The sequence below is a fragment of the Drosophila willistoni genome, chromosome 3R, assembly GCF_018902025.1.
Source record: "Drosophila willistoni isolate 14030-0811.24 chromosome 3R, UCI_dwil_1.1, whole genome shotgun sequence".
Taxonomy (NCBI): Eukaryota; Metazoa; Arthropoda; class Insecta; order Diptera; family Drosophilidae; genus Drosophila; species Drosophila willistoni.
Genome location: NC_061086.1, coordinates 16,930,129 through 16,952,535, shown reverse-complemented (window position 1 = coordinate 16,952,535; position 22,407 = coordinate 16,930,129). Strand labels below are relative to the sequence as shown.

The window sequence follows — 22,407 nt, the reverse complement described above, 5'->3', positions numbered from 1 at the left end:
CTGAACAAAAACTGTCGAGCACTCTACGAATTTCTCTTCCATCCCTCAGTTAAAAATAAAGCCCAAAAACATTGCATAAAAGAGGGGAGAAAAAAGAAGAAGACCAACTTTAAAAAAAACAGGAGTAGGTACATAAATTTAATGCATTTTCCATGCGACTTCTCGACCCGACGGCACATGGATTTCCATTGCCATTTCCCCCATTTTATTTCCATAGCCATAGAGCCAGAGCCATTTCCATTTGGTTTCATTTTATTTTCTGTTAATTTGGTCATTGCAATTTGCAAAAATTGTGAAATTGTTGCAGACATGGACAAAAATATTCAGCCTTTTCGTATGAAAAATTAATTCTGAATTCGTTAATTGAGTGTTTATGGCCAAGTCTGAAAATATGCAAAAACCATACGAGCCAGAGCGAGAGTTCGTTCATATATAAAATTTTATGCAATGGAAAAACTCCAAATAAATATGAAAACAAATTAAATGTAAGAGATTTATGTATGTATGCCCACCCCCAAAAAAAGGGGGCGGTAAGAGGAAGGACTCCACTGCCCCTAAAGAACTATAGAAGGAATCGCCAAAAATGCATTTTGAAAATATTACAACATTTTAATGACAGTTTTTAGTAAATTTATGCAATATTTTTTTAATAAATTATTATTATGGTATTCAATGAGAAAAAAAAATAGAGAAAAAAAATATATTAATATGTAAATTGAAATGTATTTTTAACTCATCTGTTTATATCCTCGCTTTTAATAATCTACAAAAGGATTCATTTTAACTCTTTTTTTAAAAGATTACGAGCCGAAATTGTAAGGCCAAACTCAGCTCTGAGGCTGGTTATCATATCAATTAGTTTGCCATTTCTTGAAATTTTCCTACTACAGATTAAACACCTTTAAAAAATACATTTCTTAGAATAAAAATACATAATTCACGTAGCGAAAAAGCAAAGGAAAAAAAATCAAATGTCAGTCAGTTGACTTCAATTTGCATACGAACTTAAATCATTTTGCCGTCTTTGAGTGTTTTGCTTGACTACTGAGTGAATGAGTGTGCCTGTTTGTGTGTAAGTATATGTGTGTGTGTCTGTGGGTGAGTGTCAATATGTATGCGCATAACAAGAGCAAACAATATTTCTCACATAAATTCACACTTTAACCAATTTGCATGCAATCTGCGGGGGTGAAACAACTCCGAGAACCCAGACCCTTACACCCCCAAACCCAACCCACTCCCACCTTCTGCTCTCAGCTATAGTCAGACAGACCATTCAACCGACCGACAGACCGACCGACCCTTTTGTCTGCACACAGTGCAACGCCCCCTTTGCTGCAGCCCACAAAATAAAGTTTTCCCCCCCATTTTGCGCATGATTGAGATGGATGTCAGGGAGAGGGAAGTATGTATATGGAAATGGAGATGGAGTCGTCGACGGCGGCGACGGCAACGGCGGGTTATTTTTTGCTGCATTCAGTGCAAAAACTTTTGCATATTTAAATTGGCGCGCCGACGGGCTGAACGAGTGAGTGAATGAGTTTGAATGAACTCGCCGTGACCAAAGAAAGAAACAAAAAAAAAAAAAAAAAGGGAAAACCAAATACAAGAGCTACAGAAACGCCGAAACGCAACTCTCAGCCCACATTCAAAATTTTACTCACTTTCCGCACTAACCAATTACAAATGAAATATTTAACATGGAAAATATAGTGGGACGAAGAGAAGAAAAGTATCATATGAATGGATAGATCAAGCAGAATTCATCAAAATATTTATGGCATACAAAAGTGGGTTGAGATGATGAGCTTGATCGAAGCTAAAGAAATTCCTTAGGAGTTGAAATTATTATAATGAAAAGTTCATAATTTAAATTACTTCGCTCTCCTTCTTATCAACTTCCTAAAAGAACTTTATTAAATCAATTACTTTTACCATAAATCTTCTGATCATGTTTTGAAGTTTGAATACATTTTGAAAAATGGAAACCACTGTGCCTAGCAATTGTCTGTCCTTCTTCTAGCTTATATTTCAATGTTTTTCTTCGCATTTTTCTTTTGACTTGGCCCAACATAACGAACTACTAAACCAAGGAACTGCATATATTTTCCTTTTCTCCACTTTTCACAGTGTTGGAACTTAAATCAAAAGGTGACTAAACGAGAATTTCCTTTTTAAATTAATAAACTCGAACTCGACCCAGTCGACTGGGTGGCAGTTGGGGTGTAGGCCATGAGCTATAGTTCTGACCGAGGGCAGTCAAAACTTACCCGTTAACTGCGCTCATAAATTCTGCGCAAAAACTTTCGCACTGACATGCAGAAAGTTGTTTTTTTTTTCTCAACCAAAACCCTTTTTGGGGTGGGAAAAATTCAAAAAATTGTGAAATAAATTTTAGCCAAAAAATTGTTCAAACTCACAAAATTAAGAGCAGATACTTGGGAAACAAACGCTTACCTGAAATTAGAGTAGAAATAAATTAGAGATTTATATTATATTTGTTTATTAAACAATATGACAAATGGCAAAAATTTATGTCTATTTATTTTGAAATACTAGTTTAAACTAAAGTGAAGATAATGATGCCTGCAAATTTATTAAATAGATTTATTTATACATTATATGTATTTTTTAGCCATTTGTTTTAAATAAATTGAGTCGATTGATTTCTTTCATTAGATACAAAATAAAACAGTTATAGTTCAAGGATCAAATCGGCAAAGCTTCAGCTGTTCCAAAGTTGGTTCAATAAACAAAACACAAAACCCTCTCATCATCGAGGGTGGAGAAATCAGATATATATATATATTCACATGTGTGTATATAGCTTTGAGTTTGTGGGGTCTTATCTTGGATGTTTTATCAAGAGCAAAATGCGAATTGTGCAACCCATGAATGAATACCAAGTGAATGCCAAATGTGGAAGTTAGAAGCGTTCCATCCTGACTGCCTGAATGCCTGTTCCCCCCCTGTCACCCTTCATACGTTTTCGTTGCCTTCTCTCTCTCATTGCCATTGACGAGTTCGCCTTCGCCTTTGCCTTTGCGTTTGCCTTCGCATTTAAATTGTCTGCCTCCGTCCGGGCATTTTGATAAGACTCGTTGCGTTTGGCTTGATAAGAACAGCAAACGAGGACTCGAAGTCAGTCACATGGTTCGACTGCTTCCTGCCGCAGGCAGTTCACTTGGCGAGGGCATTTGTGCCACGCGCCTTTCGCATAGTTGGAGGGTTGCTTCTTCTTCTTCTTCTTTGTCGTGGTGATGATGGTGGTGACCCCTACGCTGCAGGCCAAGATGTCTGCCTGCAAGTTTTTTGCGATATCTCATTTTTATAATTAAAACACTTGGAATGAGGCAATACGGAATAGCACTGGAGAACAAGGACTGCGGCTTTTACTGTGTTTCTGTGTGTGTGTGTGTGTGTGTGTGTGTGTATGCCCCGCCAGCATTCCGTCCGGCATTCCAGCGGAGCAACCGACCGAACTCGGTTGCCAACTGCTCTACTATATACGATTCGAGGGTGATATTTATCAGCTGCTGCCATGTGAATGTGTGGTCCGAATTGTCGGCCAGACAGCACCATATCCTTGGCAACAATCTTTGCCAGCTGATTGTTGTGAGTTGTAGTTGAACCACATTGAAGTCCCATTGAAAAGGGATGAATGTTCAATATTCTTTAATACAACTTTTGCATAAAACTTACAATTGGCCACATGTCTGCAATTAGCCAATAAAATCATCAGTTTTGATTCGTTTCTATCGGAACCATCGAGTAAAAATATCCCTAACATTTCACATTATCTCAAACAAATTTGACCTCATCCATAGTGCTTAAAGGTCCCCAAAATTAAGAACTCAAGTTCGTTTCATGTTTTGGCTGGTAATTAATAAATCATGTCAGCGTCAGGCAGAGCTGCTACGGTGGGGAGTGTAAATGTGTCAAATGCAAACACGCAGACCCACAGAAACCCCATAACCCGGCAACATGAAAACTCTCCCCGCCCCCCCAACAAAACAAAAAAAACGAATCCCTCACCCCGAAAGCCATGCTAAGTTGAGCCAAAAAATTCAATACCCAGAGCCAGGAAATGTCAAGAACGAAGTTAACCAACGAACTCAACTGGCAACGAAAAACAAAACGTTGTTGAGGAATTTTCATGTTTGGTAGAAGAAAAAAAAGTTACAAAACAGGCGCAAACAGGAGCGGGAGCAAGGGGCGAAAAGGAGGTGTGGCTGCCGCCAACTCACACGCACAATAAAGAAATATATATATCCAGAAAATAGAAGCTAGCAGGGATTTTCTGTCGAGTTTTCCTTTTTAATAAATTAAATAAATTAAAGCTGACTGAGAATTGCCTTATTTACCTGGATACATACATAATTGTGCAGGTATATAACGAAAAACCGAACGATATATGCAAATATATATGTATGTGTGTATATGTGTGTGTATATAGCCGAAAATGAAAACAAACAATGTGAAAAGGAGATGGCCTTAGTCAGCCATCTCTTTCTCTCGGCCTCTGTGTGAGTTTTTGGCAAAAGGAAATGATAAATGGTGTGGTAATATAAAAAATGGGAAAAACAGCGGGACAGCTCGCAACTAAACCAGAGGGAAAAAAACGAAAAAGAAACAACAAAAAACAAAATGAAAATAAACGCTAAAAGAAAAACAAACAACAAAGAGTATCAGAATCGTCTAGAAAGAGACAAACCCAGAGGGAGATAGAAACAGCGGGAGAAAATATTTTTTTCCTCTGTTTTGTTGGTCAGAAAAACAAAAATGGGCGCCGCCGCCGCTTTTAAGCAAAAATACAAAAAAAAGGGAAACACAATTTGAACTTTGGTAACAATTTTCTATCTATGTGTTAGCGGGTTTCTGTGTTACGCAATTCGCATCCCCAAAAACGAAAAACACCAAATACTGGAAATAACATAGACCCAAAACACCCAGTGACCCTAATTTGATGTCCTTAGAGAAATTCATTCCTATTTGCCACACTGTGAGGCCTCAGCCTGTGGCAGTCAAGCAAGCACCCCATACTCTTTTGTTTTAATTTCATTTATGGCTTCCGTTTTGCCTACTTTTGTGCTCCGGGCTCGCTCTCTCACCCGGAGTCCTTTTGGTGACTTATTCCCACCATTTCTGGTCTTTTCATTCCATTTTCATATGATTTAACACATTATTCGTTAAAGGAAGTTAGGAGTAACTTAATTTATTTCATTAAACAAACATAATTTTTGCAAAATCCAGAGAAAATAAATCTTTTTGGGATAAACTGCAAATTTTTGAATACAATGACAACTTTACGTTAGAAAAACTTTTGTACAAAAGAAACTAGTTTCAGTAAAGGAGCTAGGAAACTAAAAGTTTATTTCAAAACTTCAAAAGTGACTAAGAAGTTGATCCTCAAATGGTTTCTTTAGAACTTTACGAATTAATGGACACTGAAAATGCTTAAAAGCTGGTGTAAAATTTTGTGAAATTGTGTCAATACAACAAATTTCAAAAAATTCCAAAATAATTTTATTTAAAACAAACGAAAATCATTAATCGGGGTAAATTTATTAGCCCTTTAGAGTTGATAATTAACTGTAACTGGATGGGTACTAAAAAGATCTAATTCTACGTTAATAAACGAACTCACAAAGATATTAACATTTAAGCAAGATAAAAGGAAAATCGTATCTAAGTATATAAAACAAAGAGTTCAATAAACTAGTTAATAGAATTTAGGTCTGTCTATTTACAAACAACGAAAGAGTGTTTTCAATTTTTAATTAAGAACTTTCAATTTAAGGGAAAATCACACGTGTTTTGCTTATTCTTTCACCCAACCAAAAAGAAAAAGAACCAAAGAAGCAGACTAAGAAGAATGTTTTATTTTTGAAAAATTAATTTTTGTAGAAAAACAAACACAAGCGACAAAGACTAGAGAGAGAGAATGGTAGAGGATGGGGGCTAAAAGGGGGCGTGAATAGAAGAAAGAAGACCCTAGAAAACAACTTTAATACATATTTCGCTTTTGTTGTTGTTGTTGTTGTTGTTGTTGTTTTTGGCACTGAATGTTGTTGTTGGAACGCGCCAAGCGAGATAGATGGATGACTCTGGGTGCCAAGATTTATGGTTGATCAAGAATTTTCCGTTTTCCTTTCTTGTTTTTTGTTTATTTTTAGAGATTTTTCTTTCCATCTTATTTCATTTCGTTTCGTTTTCAGTGCAATGCTCTCTCGCTCCCCCATTTTCCATTTTCCAACTGCAAGAAAAATCTCTGTTTAGGTGTTGTTTTTTTTTCCTATTTTTTCCACAACGTTTTTCCGTCCTCCAAGTGCGAAGAAGAGAAATGTCTCTTGGGTGTATTCATATTAGAGTCGAGCCATAAATATGCCGTCCACCAGACATCCGATCCAGGCGAAACTTCAGCCAATGGATGAGCAACGACAACGACAAACTGGGCGTACGCCTTGACGGATTGGACGGATGTTTGCTACGTTCGATGTGTTCCATCGGTCCGATCTGCTTGTAATCAACTGGCAAACAGTGCGAAAGCGAGTGCGCCTTGGTTAATTGAGAAACTAGTTTCAGTTCAGCCCAAGATGTTTTGCGACTTGACAAAAACGCCAAAGAAAACACATAAAACTTGTTCGTCCCCAAGCATAAAACGGCACAGGGTGGCACAGTGGGCTGAAACTACATTTAATTGAGAAGACTCAATTATATACTATTACTAATAACCATCCATTATCGGGTAGTGAGAAACTAAATTATCCAGATATTCATTTTGTAATAATAAACAAGGACAAATTTCAAAGCAATTTTATTGAAATGATCCCGAATGAAATTTTAAATAAATTCAAATAGATGTCAAAAATTACATCTATAATTTTAAAACAAATTTTAGAATATAAAGTGAGCTGATAAAATATATGCCTGCTTGTGTTCGAATCGAAAATTGAATAGAGCGAGTTACGTTTTTCTTGAGAACATATGTAAAAACGTTCAAAGTTTTCCTAATAAACGGAAATTTAATTAGGTATAATAAAAAAATGAAAAAAATCTATTGATAACTTCAACACAGCGCACTTAGTTTAGATTGATTATAAATAAATTATAACAGAAAGTAAAGAAGCTTCAAATATTGATTTGAATCATTCAGAGCTTCCTTAAAGAACTAGTTGGTAGAAAAGAAATCCCTAATATCAAACGTCATGACACTGCAATATACTTATTCTAAATATTCATCCCAGGGTATAAGCTTGCCTTTATTTTCGTTCGCCATTCTTGTTGTTGTCGCAGGAAGTGTTAAACGGAATGTTTTAATAGCTGAGGAGGGCTTCAAAGGTACATCTCTGGCTTTTTTTTTTTGCTTCGAATATTTTATGCAAATTACTTGAACCTGAGCTAATAACATGTTCCGAGTGAGATAAACGAAAAAAAAAAAACATTTTCATTTCTGTAAAACGAGTTTATGTCTCAATCCTGGAGACAAAAAGGATCGTATCTTATGACTAGGGATAAACACCTACAGCAGTTTTTTTTGTCATTGAAAATGAAAGAGAAATTTGTTTCAAGTCAAAAAATATATAAAAAATCGACAGAAACAAAAAAATTGAAATTAAAACAAACGAACACGAAAGGTGATAAATCAGGTGACACAAAATTAATTGAGTTATTCATCGGATATCGAACAAGACTGCTGCCCCCAGTCCCCTCTCTCTCTCCCAGTCTGCTGCACCTGATACTTGTCGTCGCCGTTGTTATTTGGATGTTTTTGCCATTGGATATCAAGTGAGACAGAGAAGAAGACTGTGGAAGCGAGACAGAGACAAGCGATTTCAGAGATCCGGCCCAAAGCCGCACCTCAAACCGCAACGAGAGGAAGACTGAAGACATCTTTTCTGATTTTGGATTAATTTGTTCTGCAGTCAAGTAATTCCCCCACGCCCCACGTCTGCATTGCAGGCCCATTGCGTCACACTAAAAAAAAAAAAGGTTAAAAAACACAACAAAAAAAAAACGTATTTTCGAAAAAAATAAGGAGGAAAACATCGTGGCACAAGTCTCTCTACTCTACCTGTTGTGTGTGTGTGCGAGGAAGAGAACCCTGGGCTGGTTTCGGTTTTTTGATTTTATTCTGGTTCGTTCGTTCGTTCGTTTTTGGCTTTTTCGCAGCGGAATGATATATGAAGTATCTCATGGTATGACATTAACAGCACACACGAACATGTAGTTTTGTTATTTATTGAGTTTTCAGATATTTTGAAGGCATTAACATTGAAACAAATTATTATGATTACAAGATTTATGACCCCGACAGCAAGTGAAACATACGAATAATCAAGTGTAGATAAACCAAAGAGAGAAAGACCAACACAAAAACAAAAGTAGAAAGAGATTGAGAACAGCCATCAAAGAAAACAACAAACAAGAAAAACTGAAAACAAAAATATCGCATATCTCATTTGAATGAATTTTGTCCTGGACATTCCCCAACATTCTCGAATGCAACTGGTTTGTCTGCATTTGATTGATTGTGATATCATTTCATTTGAGTTTTATGCCATTTTTTGGTATTTTTATGGACAGGACGAACAATTTTATAGATATTTCAATTTGCATCACATTCCGGAACGGAATTCCTTGGTAACAAGGACATTGCATGGATGTGGAATTTGTTTTAAATTGTGACTGTTATTGGAGAAAATTATACTGATACTAATTTCAATAATTTGACCAGTAATATTTCAAACTTTAATACCTAATCAAAGGATTTCATTTCAATTCGAATTTTAAAGGGATTTTTCTATGGACATATCGCATGTTTTACCCTCGATTAGGTATTTGTTCAGGCTGTTGACCGTAAGCCCACATCACATAGTTGATTTGCATGTAAATTGTCAAAGGAAGTGATAAACGAGTGTCCAAGAGAGCGAACAACTCTATAAAAGTAGCTTTTGTCTACCGTTTCTATGAAAATCTAATAAAAATGTAGCCAAACAGACACACACACACACACACACACACACGCCCTTTTGTGACATGACAGAGAAGATGACAAATTGTTGGACAGACTGACTGACAGCAGCAGCAACAACAGCAACAACAACTTCATGTGGCAAGTGCACAGTGCAATTAGTCAAAGTGGCAAGGTATCTACAACAACAACAACCACAACAGCACCCCAAGTCAGAAAAAAATAGCAATAAAAAAGCTATAAAAAATTATGAAGAATCGCGTTTGGTGCAAAAAAGTCATAAAAGTGTGATAAAATTATATAATAAAAAAAAAAGAGAAGACGAAAAATGAAGGAAAAAAAATACATTGACAAGACTGAGGTTAATGCCGGCACGTAGCTACACGTGCTACGTGCGTCAACTTGTGGCAATTATGAAGTCCACTCCGCGTCTGCAACGGGCAACAAGCACCCAGCAATCGTCAAAACTCTGGGCCAGATGTCCGCCTTTGAATCAATAAATGCGATTAGAAAATACTCACAGACAAGACCCCCCCCCCTCTCCTTCTGCCGACCCAGACCAAAGAACAAGGCGCTTACCTTATCGCCAGCAAATCGTCTGCAAAATGCATCCGCCATAAGAAAAAAAGCAAACCGTCTGCACTTGCGCATTTCAACTAGCCCACAACAACCAGCCAATGGCCAATTATGCAATTGGCAACCAAAAGTGTCGCGTCTTCGTGCTTCGATTCCATCGAATCGAAACTCTGCACTTTTCTTCATTTTCTGCGTGGGTCACTAGACGATGAGTCGTCCAATTCTGTGTACCAAGAGTGGACGTTGGCTATTATAGCCTGGCCAGCGTCCAGAGATTATCAATGTTAATAAGGCTATAAAATTGGCTACGCTTTGAGTTGATGGTGTGCAACTAAATCGTTTGAGATAAATATATTATTCGTATGGGAGGCTGCCAAACAAATGTGTTGAAAATTGCTATTTTAAATAAATCTAATCCATGGGCATATGAATCTAATCATTAAATGTGATAGAAGAACAAAATGCGTGAAATAATGGGTTTATAACTTCTTCAGATGGAAGATAACTTCATAACTGATTATTGATCAATATAAAATCTTTTTGTTGTGAAAAGTTTCTATTGAAATATACAAGACTAATATTAAAATTGTATATTTTACTTATTATTTGTGAAGCACATGAATCCATCAATCTTGGAATCAAACAGGAAAAGGATAGGGAAAATCTTTAGAGCAATATATGTTGGAGGAGACCTCATATAAAAAGGACTTATTTCTGGAATTCGAAGAGAAGAAGACTTTTTTTTTCCTTACTCCACTCCACATGCTATTAAGCATTGGAGTTTTCTACCATCTGCAACTGGGCAGATCAAACAATATACAAATCTCAAGAGGTTGTCACAGTTTCACATGAGCTAGTTAGATCTTATGACTGTTTGAGTATCCTTGTTAGTTCTGATATTAATAGGCTAAGGATGGAATTCATGTATAGCCATCATATTATACATCTTATACAATTTCGTTAATCGAATTTTAGACAAAAAAAATAATTTGCACCCATAAAACCGAGAGTCTAAAAGAAAACTCAGTCATAACTTTCAGTTAGTCTTTCGAGTCTTTCAAAAACGTTTGATATTATGAACTAATTACTTTGGCTATATGTATTTAAACATACCTACTTATATCGGAATAATAAATACCTAACTATACATACCTACTTATATCGGAATTCTAAATACATACATATATTAAGCGGGTTCTGAATTCTGCAAATCGTGCACTCCGTCTATCACTTTTCCTTTCATATCATAAGGACTAAGTTTTAAACTAAACTTCTAAAAATGTTTGCCTGATTTTAGCAAGATTAAATCCTACCCAAATTATAATTGTAAACTAAGAATTCTGATTATAAATTTGGAATATACATAGTTTATCTAATTAATAATTGGCAAATATTTCATTATGGCTTAATAACTAGATGGGATATCACCAATTATTTTCTTTTCAAAATTCTTTTAAAATATAAATTCCAAAAATTCTAAAAATCATTACCTAAAGCCCCACCAAAATGCTGATCTTCATGACATTCGCCATATCGGATATAGAATCACTTTAAGAGAGAGAAAGGAACGCAACAACAAAAAAAGGTGGCGTCGGCGGCAGCCATAATGCTGAGGTCTAATCTCTACCCAAATACTCCATGGCTGACATTTCGGGGGTGAGATATATATCCATAGACACCGAAGTGTCGAGAGGAGGGAGGGTAAGAGATGCTCTTTAACAGCTGGACAGCTTCGGGTGGAGGGAGTGAGATGGCAATAGAGTGTAGAGAATATCTTTTCAACCATCTTTGATGATGAATTTGAAAACCTAACCAGCAAGAAAATAAAACTAGGTTTTTTGTTGTTGTTGTTTGAGCGGGGGTGAGAGGATACTGACACAAAAAGGGAAAGGGAAAATACCAACACAAAAGAAAATCAACGAATAAGGAAAGAAAAGAAAGATGAAACAGAGCAAGGCAGAGAGATGAACAAAGATGAACCAAAAATTAAAGCCCATTAATCATTTTGACTTATTTCTTTCCTCTTCGTTTCGTTTCGTGAGTTTTTTTTCTCTCTCTTTTTTTTTTGGGGTTCGGTTTTTGTTTCGTCTAAAATTAATCTTGATGCCAAAATGTTGCCAGGGTAACCACAAATTGTGCAGAAGAGTGAGAGAGATGCCACTACGAATGAGTATAGGGAGTGAGTGAGATGGGTGAGAAATACGGTCATGGGGATTAAAAGGGCAACCAACGCGCTCGCTCATAACAGAAAAGAAAAAAAAACAAAAATTATGAAAAAGGCAAAATATATGTCCGACTACACATACATTCAACCATATTTTGTCCAGTTCTCATATGTATATATGCCAAAACTGGTAATCTGTGAATCGAAATCGAAATCAAGCAACTTTCGCGCCTCACTAGGGGATTAAAGGCGACGTTGACGGTGACGTCGGTTGTCCCAGCAAAATAATTTAAAACAGATTAAACCGTTACGGCTGCCATTCACACCACATTGCGTCCTCATCCTGTCCGCCAGCCAACAGTCATCCACCCCCTAGCAAATGAATTTGAATTTGACCAAATGTCTTTTGCGAAAACACAAAGCAAAACTCGTCCTTTTTTGCCTTGCCTTCTTGCATATGCTGCAAATTTGCCAAACTGTATTGGGAAGGGTGACTGAGTGGAGTGTTGGAGTGGGGGCTGATGGTCTAAGGATATGCGGTGGGATTTGCCACTGGCACTGTTCACAGATACACAGAGGGTTGACTCTCTCTCTCCCTCTCTGAGTCCTTGCCCCATCACCCTCTATAGAAGAGTGGCATACTTAAGGGGCGCGTCGAGTGAAAACAACAGGACGGCCATAAAATCGTTTAAATCAAACGGCAGAACAAATTGGTTTCCTTCAAAGTCGAAAGCTTTATTGGATTCGCTCGACCAAAAGAGGGGTTCGGGTTTGAGTTTGGATGGTGGTGGTGGTGGTTGAGGTTGTTCAGGTTGAGGCGAAGAAAAGATGGTTGTCTTTTTGTGTGTGGTTTCAAGTAGTTTTTGCCAAGTGTCCTTTATTATATCAAAGAATAATGAGTAAACTATACGGTTTATTCATCCCGATTTATAAATCTTATAGCTTTATAAAAAGCATGAATATGAAAATATCTGTTTATTGAATTTAAAAAAAACACAATCACTTAATTATATTTATCTAGAAGAAGTTGTTTGAAGTTGAACTTATAGACATATATCTTTACGTATACTGGAAGTATTGATTACTTTGTGACTATTATGTGAAAAAAGTATATATGTATACCTTTTTATATATACAGTAGAATCAAGTTATAACGACGCTCAAGGACTAATCGGAAGACTTACTAACCGAAGGCCCTTTCATATAAGTAAGTATTGGGACCAGCCAATCACTCATTGAACTTTAGTCGCTATAACCGGACGGACGTTATAAGAAGAGTCGTTATAACCGGATTCTACTGTATATGTTTAAGATATTACTAAAGTTAGAGTTCGTATCACAGTCGAATTTTGTTTTAATTTCATTTGGTTTGGCATTATAAAACTGTTTGTGAGTTACACTACTTTTCCGATGTTATAGTGCACTTTTTAAGCAGATCTGTCCTTGATATTACAACTCACCAAAGTGAATGTAAATTCTATATAATATATCAATTGATTATGAATCGTTTCTAATCCTTTTTATACAAATTGTTATATCCTAAATCGAATTAAGTGGTTTCTACATTGAGTTGCTAAAATGTGTGCAATAAAAGTTCAGTGTACGAAATAATTTAAGAAAAATTTAGGTAAAGTTTCGAAAAATCTATGTAGAAAGTTAATCAAATTGAAATATCACTGATTCAAATAATTTTTGTCCCCTTTTCGGCACTTAATACCAAAACCTAATTAGTTGACGAAGTGGTTATCTAAATTCGATGGGTTCTCTTGCCAAAAATATTTTCCAGGCAATGGGTATAGCAAAATCGACTATTATTTTCCGTTTGCCATTTGTAAACTTAACATGATTTACATTCAAATCGATTAGATCTCTTCAAAGTTGTGGGTACTTTCTGTGTGAATGCAAAATCTTATCGTGAAAGATTGAAGTTTGACACGATTTACGTACATATCGAAATGTAGGTAAATATATACGTACATATGTACGTATACCGGTTAGCGCTTTTCTAAGACTTTGTTTTTTGTTGTATTTGGTTTTAATTGTGAAATTTCCACGAAATTTTGCGAGACAAGTTTTTAGTGTTTCGGTTGATTTTTTTTCACTTTTTTGTTTCTGTTTTTGACTTTTGCTGGAACTGACACGATTCCAACAAAATGCGACGTGGTTGCCGCTGACTGGTCGACTGCTCGCTCCACTGGTTGGGGGCTTTTGGGGGTCAGTGTGGTTGTCAGAGTAGTGAGCAATCCGGACCGCATTTGTGTCATTTCGCGACAACTTTGACATGTGTGACATTGTTATTTTTTTTTTCATTTTAGTCTCTTCCTTTCTCGTCGCTTTGCCTCTTCTGCTCTTCCTTACTCTTTGGTTGATTGTGTGTGTGTTTTTTTTTTAACTTTTTCTGCCCTTTTTTTTGCGACATTTTCGTGTGTGGCGGCTTTTGCTTATTTCATGTTTAACGCAGACTTGTCCATGGCTACGCTAGTTGGCTTAGATACAGACATAGATATAGGTTTTTATACGATATAAACACACATACTTATATATATATACTTATGTATGTATTCATGTATGTTTGGCCTTTTGTTTGCGTTCAAATTTGCCGCCAAACTTTGTTCGCAGTTTGTGTTCTCATTTTTTTTTTGCTCGTGCCATTTGAACAATGAATTTATGTTTTTTTCTTTGCTGTTTGTATGTCCAGCGGCAAATTCGTCTGAAGCCAAGCTAAACAGATGCAGATACAGATACGTTCTCTAAGATATGTACATATCACAACAACAACAACAAGACGTAAAAAAAAAAGGAAATGCTCTTGAAAATCTAGAGCGTTGCTAATTGTAAAAGAAAACAACAACAAACAACAAAACAAAGAAATGTGTTGTAAAAAATGTGTTTTAAAATTTCTGAAAATCATATTTTTCATATTCATAAATCTCCCATGGTGGCAATATGCAAATGTTGCGCAACATATGTATGTAACTATGTAAAACACATACATACATAAGGACACGCGTTGAGAAAATTTTTGTGTAGTAGTTACTTGGAAGTTTTACTTTTGGATGGAAAACAAAGATTTATGACAATTTTGACTTCTTTGCACACTTCAAATAAATCACAGAGGAAAAAAAAATGTTCTCCTCTTTGATGGGTTTTGTGAAAATATTGGAAGTAAATGTGATTTATGATGGGAGAGAGAGAAAGAGAGAGAGAAAAATTCCCACAGATTTCAAGAGTCCAATAAAAAAAAAAAAAAGAAAAACAACAACAAGGACATGAAAATTAAACCATGACTCAACAGAGCCTTTACATTAATAAAGTTCAATGAGAGATTTGAATGAACCAATCAGACATTTGGATTATAGTCCAAATGAAACTCAAGTACAATCCAAATCCAGAAAAGTCTTAGATCTACTATATATATCTCATCTAAATTGTATAAATCAGTAGATCAAGTGAAGCTCAAATCCTTTGCCTAATTTTGTATGTTTCGTAGTCTAAAGAAAATATTTTAGTTTCTTCTTTTAGATGCCCAATCGATACTTGAAGACCAGTTTATTGTGCCAATCTCTCTCTACTGCCTTCATTTCGTTTTTATTTTCTTATTTTTTCTTAATCCTTTGCACAATGGCTAAACAGAATTCAATTGATTTATAACCTAAATGCAAACACAAATGATATTTGATTTATTAACAACAAACAATAACAGAAAAAACGAGAAAAAAAATGAATTTAATTTTCAACTGAAAGTAAAAATCTTGAAGACTTGAGTGCGATTTTTCAGATCACTTTCAGAAAAACCCCGAGACCAACAATGCCAACTCATAAATAATAATTTTCAAAGACCAAGACCAAGAACCACGTAGAGTGAGAGCATGAAAAAGGGAATCTAAAAAAAAAAGAAGTAGGGCCAATCCCAACTGTAAAAACAGGTAACCTTCAGCACAAACGAACAAACGAACACACACAGAAGTAGATGCCAAGAAGTCAGAGTCAGAGTCAGAGACCAAATGCGAGTCAAAGCCAAAAAGTCAAGTTAAAGCCGAGAAGATGCCGAACATTTAACCAAATTGCCAAGGCGAAGGACGCATATTAATTTTTATGAGCGTAGAAAAATGCCGATTGCATAATAGTTCAGACCAAGGGCAAGAGACGACGAGAGGGACCGCTGCAAATGGGCAGGTGACTTCCTAATGATTTCTGTCACATTTCTTTATGACATGTGTAGCACAAGAGAAAGAAATGCATCAAGCAGGTTTTCAATATTTCTTTCACTTTCATTTTCAAGGACATTTTTGGGCATAAAAAAATGATACGTGCCTTTTCTTCAACCTGTAAGGACTTTAGGTAGATTTTCATTCTGTTTTTCACCAAACTTGGTGTTTTTTTAACCATCGTTGCTATTTTTTTGGTGTTTTTTTCTGTTTTTTGGTTTAACTCTGTGAGTTTTTGCTTTCCAGTTGTCGCGTATCTCTTTGCCATAAATCATTGTCACCCGCTTCGGTTCGTTCATTTGCAATGTCATTGCGAGGAGCTTCCCGCTGGGCTGAGTTTCGGCTGTGGCCCAACACGACTCCGCCTCGACTATGATGACGTTCATTCCCTACTGAACCTCCAAAGCAAAAGCAAATAAATAAAAACGCTGTTCAAGTGCTGACTTCTGCAATCACAGCAGAATCGTCCCAAAATATTTGGGGCTCACTTTTTCCAAAGCGTTCTATCGAATTTTCAACTAATGCAATTGGAAACAAGCTGGAAACAAAGCAAGAAATTGGCCAAACTTGCCTAACTAACGAAGTTTGAATACTCTTGCAAGTTAAGAGTAGAGAAAAGAATCAACGACATTTGAAAAACGATTTTCAAAGTGATTGTAGAAGTCGCTCTATCATAACTTTGAATTTTTAAGAGAGAGGAATAATGAAAACACCTTTAAAGTTGCATAAAATTTTTAAAAGTAGTAGACTTTTATCAAAACAATCTATATACAATCGAATATGGACAAAATTATTCATAAATTGACATCTTCTAACCAAAAAGAAACAAAAACAATGAAAAATATTTATTTTACCCATTAGTAGTGAAAAAGGTTTTTGCTACAATGTATCAGATAAAATATCTAAAAAAAAATCCTTTTCTAAAACTAGAAAACCAAATAGCAGTTTTCATTGTTAATAAATTATAATGTTTTTAATGTTATTTAATAATATATGAAATGTATTTTTTATGAGCTAAAATCGAAACCTAAGATTGGATTTCTAAGCTATTTTTTCTTCACTTTTTACGTGTGATTCCCAAGTTGTTTCATCGGTGATATGATAACCATCATTTAAATTTTAGAGTGAAAAACAAAGTTTAATGTTCTTAATATCTAGCTTAATTCTCTAGCCTTTATTGACACCTTTTTTTTATTCGCTTAAAGTCAATTACGTAATAAAAAAAAACGATTAGTTAAAATTTTTAAAACAATAGACATATGCTATTGCATGCTGTTGAAAGAATCCTGAATCTTTTCAAGAATACATATTCTATAATGTGTTAGAATAGAATGTTCGACTACATGACAATATTTTACGTAGATTATCCATTCTAAATCATGAATACCTTAATCTCAGAACAATCTCAAACAAAATAAACATCTTTAGAATTTTGATTCAAAAAATCAATGAATTTTATATCATAATATGATCTAATAACTTTGTTTAACTAATGACAAACAACTTCCTTTAGCAAAAACAAGAAATAAATACAATTTCACAGTCAAATATTTTAGGTTTTCTAAATCAAATTCACACTCCAAAGGTAAAGGCCACCAAAAAAAAAAGAAAAGATTTATTTATATGGCGACAAGTCTTTTGTAAAAACATTAATCAGACTCGAAACTAAACTCAATAAAAACAATAACCAACAGAGAGGGAAAAAAAACAAAAAACGAAACCAAAAAACAAAACTTGTTTAGTTCTTTTTCCACTTTTTGTTTATGCTGGCGGATTTAAAATTAAAATTTATTTTAAAACCTATTGATAGATGGCAAAACGAAACGGCTAATTAATCATATGCAAAAACAAATGAAACAAAAATTCAACCTACCAAAAAAAGGTTAACAAATTTCACAGCCAAGCAACGGCATCTTTTTTTTTTTTGTTTTTTGTTTTTAACAATGATTTCACTTCATTTATTTGTTTTATTGAGTGTTCAAAATGGTTTCAAACTCGGTCTGGTCGAGAAGAAAAAGATTCCCCTGAGAGAGAAAAAGAGAGGTCAGAGGAGCTGATAAGCCGACGGAAATGGCGGTAAGTGGTTTTTGCTATTGATTGCCTGGCAAACAATTAGCTACACTCATTTAAGAAAATAATTTACTTTCTGATAACTAAATTTTATACATATATATCATCATATTATAATTTATAAGAAACACACGATTACATGAAAATTTCAACTTTGTGTTATCGACAATTTTCTGCACAAAGTCCAAATTTTGTTTTGGGCTGTTTTTAAAGCGCTTTACTTATGTATACTTGTCGGATTTTTATGAAACATGTATTATTTGACGGGAAATTCAATTTACTTTCATACTTAGATTAAGAAAAATGGACTTTAGTTTAAATTGGTATCGTAAAACGGCGTCAAACCAAGAGACCTCAAGAATTACATACAAAAACCCGAAATTTCGTTGGGCCCCAAAATAAATACTGGGGCTAAAATGAACATTTTTGGTATGCAGTTTATCCTAGATTACCTAGATCTACAACTTCTTCAAAGAATACACATGTCTAACTATAATATTTACGATTGTGGAAAGACCGGGCTAAACTATTGACCAGAATTTGGGGGGCGCTTTTCGTTTAAAGGCACCTGTAAAAAAACGTCGAAAGCTGACATGACAACAATTACGGGACATTATCTAAATACAATAACCAACAAATAACTGAATGAATTTCTTCATTAAATTTTTTGGGAGCCGAGAAACTAAAATTCAAAGTTTACAAAAAAAAAGGGGCTAACCTTCTGGCCACCACTGTGAATACGATCATAATATCTAATTTTACTAATTTAATTATACAAATCACGAATCTCTCTAATTATTAAGTAAGATACAGATACATCGTATAGTGATGTGAGAAGGAATTCACTTTGTACTGATCCATCAGCTTTATTTTCCTGAAAAACTCGATGATATAAGAAAAGAATCTAACACTAAAATAACGATATTTTTGGGCTTTTGAATAAGTATTAAGGCTACTGTAATAATTATATCTATTGTGTAATAATTATTTGATGAATCTCTCTTCAGTTTCTGTTATTCAATAAACGATTTACTGATGTGTCTTTAACCACTGTAGATATCCCGATTTTGTCTATATTGTTTCGTTTATTTTTCCATTTTTCTCAAAATCTCATAAATCATCGAGATGAGAAAAAGCGAATGAGAGATGGAGAGTAGTGGGAGGGGAGTGGGTGAAAAAACGTTTTTGTGCATTGTAAACGAAAGGCATTTTGAGTTTATGATTTTGTCAGGGCAGTGAAACATTTCCAACTGATTAAATCGATAAATTATGGGAAAATGATTTCATTTTCATTTTCCGACAGCATAAAATAGAAGTGAATCAAAGGCAAAGGATTGACTTCATTAAAGCTTATTGAACAAATCAAAAAAAAACTCTTGCATAAAGAATTGTTTTTTAAATATCAAATAATAAATAACTACAAATATATAAATTTTCGAGGCGCAAGTGCACTGAGAAAAGAGAGTATGAGAGAGTGAATGAGACAGGGAATGAGAAAGAGAAGTGAAGGTAGACAGAGAGTGCGACAAATATGCAAAAGGTCCAGACAACTAGGACAACAACAACAAGGACAACTCGCCGCAACAATGGCCGCATAAATTTTCTATGTATCTATGTGTATGTGTAAACATGTGTATGTGTGTGTGTGTGTGTATGGAGAAATGACTGCATGCAAATGGCGCTGCCCTTCCCCCATTCCTCTTCATCTCGACCTCTCATTCCTTTGCCATCATCATTGTCAGTGGGAATATAGTAGGAAGTGAAACTATGTTGCCCAGGATATGTGCAATAATTCAAAAACCAAATTCCAAGTTCAAAGCGACCATTACTCGTGGACTTCTCTTTCTCTCTCGCTCTGTGTATCTCTGTCTCATTTTTTCTTACTGCTTCTCGCTCTCTCGCTAGCTGCCTATCTAAGTGTCGTTCTTTGGGTGAAGAATCCTCTTCTGGTTTTTGCTTAAATTTATGCAAATGGCTAATAAGCCTGTCAACAGTTTTGCAGTTTGCAACTCAAACTCAAATGACTGATGACCTGAGCTCGCCGCACAATGCGAAATGCAAAATGCTAAAACACTTTTTGAGTTATGAAGTGTTGAACTTGTGTGATGCCAACACACACAAGCAAAAGTTCCAAAAGTTGAGAGCTGAGAAAGAGAGCTTTGGAGAACACTTCAACAGTTCAAATATTCAAATATTTATACACTGCTGCACTCAAAAATTATATAAAAATCAACTAAAAATGTATAAGCTATTCAATTTATTTCATTTATTTTAAGTCCAAAAATATTCGCTTCAAAACTGATTGTTGTTATCTGAGTTTTGCATTGCATTTGTTACATTGCAATAAATATTATGTCAAACTTTTTATTTTGTTTCTATTTTAGTTGAACATTTCTTCTAAGCGGAAAGCAAAGGATCGCACCAAAGTAAAATATAACGAACATTTAAAAAAAAAATAGGTCTCTAGCTTTATTTTTAGACTTTATGCCTCAAAAATCGATAAATCGCCCATAGTGCATTGTACAATTAGCTTTTAAAGTTAAGTACTTATCAATCATATTTTGTTTTAAGTATAATTAATATAAAATATATAAATTGTTAACTTTATTTATGTTTTTAACACAAAAGTTCTTCCTGTCTTTGTTTTTCTTCTAATGTTTTTTCGTCTTTGGGAAAAATGTTTATTGTACCTAATGTACTTTAAGGTAATTTTATATGAATTGCGCTGTGTGTAATTCTATAATTCCTTTAAATAATGTAAACTAATAAAATTTAAGACATACCTTCCTACAGTTTCGACAATTTTTCGAGTACTTTTAGTTTAATTGTTATCGATAATGAAATATTGAAATAAATAATATTTATTATTCAAAATAATACAAAACAAAGTTTCTCAGAAGAGAAATTGATCAGCAAAATGATCCATATTCCTACTTATACCATTAACTAGCCTTGAAATAGTTCATAAAGTGCAGTAACAAGAAAAATTCGGCTTTTTTCGATAATGTCTTTCATTTGTTAAGTCTTGCTCCTCTGAATTGATTTTGTTCAGTTTATTTTTCTCAAAATGATCGTGTTTTGTCTGTGTTAGTTAAGATGTATCCAACATTTACAATATTTCTAAGTATTGAATGCTTTAATGTTATGATTTTTATATATTCTTGCTGCAAACGCTTATCTGATAATATATTCTCCAATATCTTTCTCTCAATATTGTTTTTTTTCTTACTTGATACGTTTTCAATATTCCGTTGAAACGTTATTTCGGTTCCCATACTAATGACATGCAAATTGAAACATAATCTCTCTGGCACATACCTTTTTAAATCCGAATCGAGAATCGTGTGCTGACTTATCCTCGCAGTCCTTATAGTCCTTCTACGTTCTGGTCTTAAAATTCAACTTGCGGCTGCTCGTTTGCACGTGCGCAAGAACTTTGCCTGCAGTCAAGGGGAAACTTTCTTGTTTTCTTGTTTCACAAAACTTTTTTTCCTTGTTTTTTACTTTGTTTTGGCTGCTGTCTAGGCTTTTTTTTTGTTTTGTTTTGTTTTTATGATTATATTATTAATGCTTTGTGTTTCGTATGTAAATATTGCTTGAGGGGGACTAGAAAAGTTGAGTGGGAACTCTTAATTTCTTTTTAGATTATAGTTTAGTATACACTTAAAACATGATAGAATTTGGCTTGGATCTTGATCGACAATCGAAGAAAGCGAACGATTCCCGTTATAAATCGCGAACTATGAACACACAATAATAATAATAATAATAATTTTTAGTTGCTTATTGCACAATTTGATTTTGATTTATACAAAAGTATTGAGGGGCGGCAGACACCTGCCAGACAAAACGAAACCCGCGCGATATTCCACTTTATGAATTTCTCTCTTACTCTCTTTCTTGTGGAGAATATCGTTAAAATTGTCTGGGCCCGTCCAAAATGGACAACTGAGACACACACCGTAAAAGGTTCTAATTTTTTTTACGATTATTGTTATGATTATTTTTATGATTTTTACGATTTTGATGGTTTTTATGAGCTGTCAATTGTCTAGTGTGTTTTCTTTACGTTCATTATTATTTTTTGTTTTCGTTGGTTTTTTTTTTTTCTTTTTGGGACCCGGGAGATACGCGCGTCTACGACAACCGACGACCGAATGCCAGAAAATAGTTTTATGGGGCTGCCCCAAAAGATGCGGTAGCTCTGAATCTGAATCTGAAGCTCTTGGCTGTTGTGAATGCTAGCGTTTTCTGATTGAGCTGATGGGTGGGTGGAGACGGGGGACCCTCCAACAACAGCAACAACAACAACAACAACTACACAGATGATGACGATGACGACGACGACGACGATGATGGCAGCGACGGCGGCGACGGCGACAACAACCAATACGACAAAATAACGCAACGTGTAA

The 22,407-nt window shown here is 34.9% G+C and overlaps 1 long non-coding RNA gene across 1 annotated transcript in view; it reads right to left on the bottom strand.

Moving 5' to 3' along the window:
* LOC124459774 overlaps window positions 1–21,500 on the bottom strand; it is a 34,495-nt gene extending 12,995 nt beyond the window's left edge. The window contains exon 1 of the long non-coding RNA XR_006953791.1: window positions 21,311–21,500. This is a non-coding gene — a long non-coding RNA (uncharacterized LOC124459774). The remainder of the gene's footprint in view (window positions 1–21,310) is intronic.
* Between the last annotated feature and the right edge of the window lie 907 nt (window positions 21,501–22,407).